Below are 6,353 nucleotides of genomic sequence, written 5' to 3' on the forward strand. Positions count from 1 at the left end.
TGCTAGAGATCAATTGAAGTTTTCTCAGATTATTGGCTCGCTTATGTACTTAGCCAGTGCTACAAGACCTGACATCTCTTTTGTTGTTAGCAAACTGAGTCGGTTTGTCTCAAAACCAGGAGATGTGCATTGGAAAGCTCTAGAGAGAGTTTTGCGTTATTTGAAAGGCACTGCGAATTATGGAATTCGCTACACCGGGCACCCAAAAGTGCTTGAAGGATATAGTGACTCAAACTGGATCTCATATGCTGATGAGATAAAGGCCACGAGCGGATATGTATTCACTCATGGAGGTGGCACTATTTCTTGGAAGTCTTGCTAGCAGACCATCTTAACGAGGTCAACAATGGAAGCAGAACTCACAGCACTAGATAGAGTAAAGTCTAAAATAAACCCTATCTTTGTAGAGGAAGACACAAATGAACCCTCACCTTCAAATCCCTAAAATTGATACCCTAACCTCTTCGATCCCGGTCTTTTCAAACCCTAGACATGTTTGGCATACCGGGAAAAGAAATGATCCCAGCCGGGTTCATCAGCTACTCTCGCCGACAGTATAGACCCACAAGTCCGATTCATCTCTCTCCTCTTATCTTCTTCCTCTATCCTCTCCTCCCCCGATACCCTTTTACTTTCCAGCTCCCAACTCCCCTTTCCCTCTCCACTATCGATTCCTCTTTCCTCTCCTACGAGGCTGACCGAATCGCGAACTGATTCCTCTTTCCTCTCCTACGAGGCTGACCGAGCCGCGAACTGGTTGGCGTCAACGGCCGAGCTGACTCGTCCGGCCGACGACCAGAGGTGGTGCCGGCAGTTGGAGACCTTTGGATGGTGGGGCTAGACAGGGTGGTGGCGGCGAGGGCAGGGTCTCGGCAGAGTGCAACACGGCCAATTGGTCGGCGCGTCATGCGGCTGTGGCTGGGGCATCGCGGCGGCTTGCATGCGGCTCGACGACCACGGTAAGCACGGCGACGCGCGGGCGAGCCGTCCGATGATGTGCGTGATCAGTGGAGCCGCGGCACGCGGTGGCCAGCGGTAGCCGGGCTATCACGCGGCACCTGCAGCTCACAGCGTAGTCGAGGTTTGCGCGGGGACGAGGACTGATGTAATTCGGCCATGCGGACTGTTCAACGAACACGGGTTCATGATGATGGCGTCAAATTGATAACCTCTTAGAGCGGTGGTGCGCAGGCAAGCCTGGCAGCGGCCGGCCGTGCGTAGCTGCGAGCAACTGCAGGAAGCAGGTGGCGTCGGGCACGGCCCGTGGCTGCCAGCGAGCCGAGGGAAACGGCGGCGTGCCAGCGTGGTCAGCGAGCAACACGGCGGCCAATGGCGGGATGGACGGATGGATGCGTACGTGCATGCATGTGCACAAACATATGCGAGTGAAGATAGTCAAAACAAAAAATACAGTACGTGAGTGCAGTCTGCAAGACGTCGGGCGCTGGGGCGCCGCTGTCGGTCACCGCTACCATGAACCTAATTAGTTGGGAAGGAACTCATGAGGAGATGCATAAGATACGTGGGACCAGGTAGTAAGTAAACTTAGAAATCAATCCCGGCTGGGATCAGACCTTTTCAATTACACCAAACAAGATTTTACTTACGCAGGGTCGGGACTAACAGGGATCTGTAACTACAGGGTATCAACTTCAGGGATTTGAAGGTGAGGGTTTATTTGTGTCGGGCTCTACAACCTCAGGGTTTATTTTAGACTTCACTCCACTAGATACAACTACGGTCGAAGCAGATTGGCTTCGTCGGCTCTTGAATGACTTGCCGGTAGTTGAGAAACCTGTACCGGGTATCCTTATGAACTGTGACAATCAAACTGTGATCTCTAAAGTGAGCAGCTCAAAGGATAACATGAAGTCATAAACACACGTTCAGAGAAGGTTAAAGTCTATCAGGAAAATGAAAAACTTCGAAGTTATTGCATTGGATTATATCCAAACGTCTAAAAATCTGGCAGATCCTTTCACTAAGGGTCTATGATGTAATGTGATAGATAATGCATCAAGGGAGATGGGTATGAGACCCACAATATGAGTTGTTCACATTGGTAACCTATTCTTTGTGATCGGAGATCCCGTGAATTAGATGTGGAAGACAAGCTGTTGGTAAACTGGGAGGAGAGTATCCTTACTATTAAAAATACCACTCCATGAAGATGCAATACTCTCCTAATCTGCATGGCAGGTTGATGTATATCTTAATGTGTTCTAAGTGGCTCTTTGAAGCAGAGATGTTATCCTGCAGAACATCTTTTGAAGAACACACCTATATGAGTCTGATTGCCAAACATCGCAATCTATGAGAGTAGGGTTCTCTCTAGTAAATTCATGAAAGGTCATGGAGTATGACGCATAAGCTCCACCCGCGGGGAAGACCCACAGTAGCTACGTATCGGTCAAGGCTTTATGTGAAGCTAGATTCGCAAAAAACTTGCAGTTCAAGGCACAGCCCACTGTTCAAGTTGCTTACTAGTGTAGCATAGAGTTCTAGCTGGAAGTTCAACTTAATAGTCTCCACTGCAGTACCGGTATATAAAACAGTGTTTTGGAACCAAAGGCAAATTTTGTGTGCCTTTGGGATCTGGTGGGGGATTGCTGGAATTTTGTCTATTTTGGGCCTAGCCCAATAGCAGTTTCAGTGATTCCTAATAAATCCTAGAGGCCCACGCAGCCCATTTGTGCAAGGTATGAGGTGGAACTAAAGTTTAGTCCCACATTGCTAGTTTAGAGGGAGCTGGACCTCTTTATAAGGGAGGCTCCTTCCCCACTTGTATGAGCATGAGAACAAGAGGGACATCCAAGCGCGCTCCTCCTCCGCCGCCCACCTCGCCATGCCACGCCTCGTCACGACGCGTCGCGGGTTGCGGAAATGAGCCGAGCCGATGTCTAAATTTTTCCACGCACGACGGGTATACGAACAGTCACACGGGAGCTGAAAAGTTTTGTTGTAGTGGAGCCTGAATACGAACGGCGCACCTCTTCGCGTGCTTCCTGTTTGTTTCGTCTCCCTCCGTTGCTTCACCTCCCGCCGCAGCCTGTTCGCGTCCTTATCCTATGCCTATATAAGAGAGGTCACTCCTCTCCAGAGAGACACACCAGAACTCCTTCTTCCTCTCGCCACCAGCTCCTGAGCACTGCGCTTCTGCTACGATCTTCCCCATCCCGGCTTGCGGCGTGCACCGCAGGTGGGGACAGTAGGCCTCCGAGACCGCACCTTTTGTGTCCTATACGGGAGAAGGGTGATAAGGTTTTTGGGGAGCAATCAGCGCGACTACTAGCTGCTTCATCACGGACGATCCGATCGCCGACGACTACTTCCCCAACGACGACTTCTTCCCTAACGTCCACGACCTCTTCGATGACATGGCAGGCGAGGACGCCGACCCCAGGTCCAGCGCTTCTGCTGCTGCTGTGCCGTACGTATTCTTCCCTTTTCTGTTAGAAGTCCTACTATAGTTCTTGGCTCTAGTTTCTGCCCTACGTATGTTAGGTTCTATGTCATATAAGCAACTTCATCTAGTGTCTGTTCTAGATGTGTTTATCTCAAGTTCATATATGCAGACGATGCTTACCTTCTCTCTGTCAGATTGCATGACTTGCTTTATATTTTCTATTTTAGTCATGCTTTATCTAGTATTTCTATTAACAAAATCATTCGGTAAATTGCTCATATTTCCAACAGGTAGGCTGTCCCGGCCGTCAAATCAAGCCAGCTGCCAACATGGAGGTGCTGGATGCGCTGTCGTACAGGAGAGAAGAAGAAGAACAGGGCGCTGGTGCTGGTGGGCTGGATGGGCTGCAACAGAGGGAGTAAGTGGTGCGCTAGACCATGGCTGGACTGAGGCGCTGGGCTCTCTCTCTCTCTCCCTTATATTCTTTCCTTTTCCATCTTCTAGAACAGAAAACACTTGGAGGAAAAGAATAGAAGGGCAGGAATGGAATTCGACAGGTAAGAATATACATATGGAGTCTTGGAAATATGCACATTTTAAATGAATTGGTTTGAAAATTTTTAGAGGTAGAAAAATAATTCAAGTTTGAACCCAACCAAATCAAACCAAAATGGGCTGAAATTTGACAGAGAGATACAAGGCATGGTGTAAGATTATCAGGAAATAAATGAACATTTATGGAGGAGGGGAAAAAGCCACTTGACATGAAAGCCAAAGTTTGAAATAGATGAAGAAGTGGATAGGTTGTTCACTTGGGGGAAAATGCTGATGGAAAAGATCAAGATGGATAGCACACCAACAATACATCAACATGAAGAATGCAACCCATATGATGATCATGATAGAATGTGATAAAATGACACAAGGCATATCAAATATCATACTGCAAGCAAGATGAATATGGCAACAACATGGAGGGCACAATGCAATATAACAAATGATGAACATGATGCAAGAAGAAAAATATGACAATGGCACTCATCATGATCATGGCATAAACATATAGGAATGAAATATGCCAAACAATTATGACAATGCAACAAACATAAATAAACACACAACAAAAACCAAAAAAATGTAAGGCAACTAGAGCATCGGTCTCGGGGCGTCACAAGGAACCACCGCCCAAAGGGCGCTGGATAGCCACCTCATCGTATGACATATACATGGTGGACACACCCAAAGAAAACAATGGCGAGGATCAAAAGGATGCAACAGAGGATAATCTCCCTGAGAAACAGCCAAAGCACCGACGTCAGCGGCGCCGCTCTAAACCACGCCAGGGTAGAAACAGCGATACCGACACAAGAGATAATAGCACTCCGGATGATGCCGAAGACGAAAATAATCCCGCCCAGCCAAGCTCCGAACAAGCCGGACGGTAGGACGGGCAAGCTAGCCCTGATGAACAGGCAATGAATGAAGACTCAGAGGATGACAATTACATGCCCCTCTCCGAAGACGAGGCGAGCCTCGGTGACGAAGAATTTACCGTGCCTGAGGATCCCGTCGAGCAGGAGCGCTTCAAGCACCGGCTTATAGCCACTGCAAAGAGCCTGAAGAAAAAACAGTAGCAGCTTCAATCCGATCAGGATCTACTTACTGATAGATGGACTGAGGTCCTCGCGGACGAGGAATACGGACTTGAGCGCCCAACCAAAAGTTACCCGAGGCGCAGGTTGTTACCTCAATTCGAGGACGAGGCACCAGAGCCTATACTACCAGCACAGGATGCGGCTGACCGACCACATCATGGCCAAGACAAAGCGGCATATCAAGCCGAACTCCAGCCCGCACCCCGTCGCTGAACAAATAGAAACACGAAGGCCCGGGGCTATATGCATGACCTGCAAGACGAATTGGAAAACAAAGCAGGAAAGTCAAGATCGATCTACGGATCGCGGGGGCGCGCCCCAACACGTCACGATGACCGCCACACTGGATATACTAAATACAAATCCGTCCGGGCCGAATATAGCAGACCAGATTCATCCAAACTGCATCGCGATGTAGCCCGGCATAGTGGCGCCGCACACCCCCTATGCTTCACTGACGAAGTAATGGAGCATGAATTCCCAGAGGGGTTTAAACCCGTAAACATTGAACCTTATGATGGGACAATAGATCCCGCGGTGTGGATTGAAGATTTCCTTCTCCACATTCACATGGCCCGCAACGATGATCTCCATGCCATCAAATATCTCCCACTAAAACTCAAGGGACCAGCTCGGCACTGGCTGAATAGCCTACCGGGAAACTCCATTGGCAGTTGGGAGAACCTGGAAGACGCATTCCTTGACAACTTTCAGCGCACCTATGTGCGACCACCGGACGCAGATGACTTAAGTCACATAATCCAACAGCCCGGAGAATCAGCCAGGAAATTCTAGACTAGGTTCTTAACTAAAAAGAATCAAATCGTTGATTGTCCGGATGCCGAAACCCTAGTGTCCTCTAAGCATAACATCCGTGATGAGTGGCTCGCCTGACACCTCAGCCAAGAGAAGCCGAAGTCCATGGCAGCCCTTACGACACTCATGACCCGCTTTTTTGCGGGCGAGGATAGCTGGTTGGCTCGTAGCAACAACAAATCAAGAAATCCTGGCACTTCGGATGCTAGAGATAACAACGGCAAGCCCCGACGCCAACAGACATAAGCGTCGCAATAATGGCAATAACGCCGAAGACACGGCCGTCAATGCTGGATTCAGTGGCTCCGAGTCCGGTCAACAGAAAAAGCCATTTAAAAGAAACAATCCAGGCCCGTCCAGTCTGGACTGCATACTCGATCGTCCATGTCAAATCCACGGCACCCACGATAAACCTGCCAACCACACCAAAAGAGAATGTTGGGTACTTGAACAGGCCGGCAAACTAAACGCCGAAA

Source organism: Triticum dicoccoides, chromosome 3B, assembly GCF_002162155.2.
Source record: "Triticum dicoccoides isolate Atlit2015 ecotype Zavitan chromosome 3B, WEW_v2.0, whole genome shotgun sequence".
In the NCBI taxonomy this organism is placed as follows: domain Eukaryota; kingdom Viridiplantae; phylum Streptophyta; class Magnoliopsida; order Poales; family Poaceae; genus Triticum; species Triticum dicoccoides.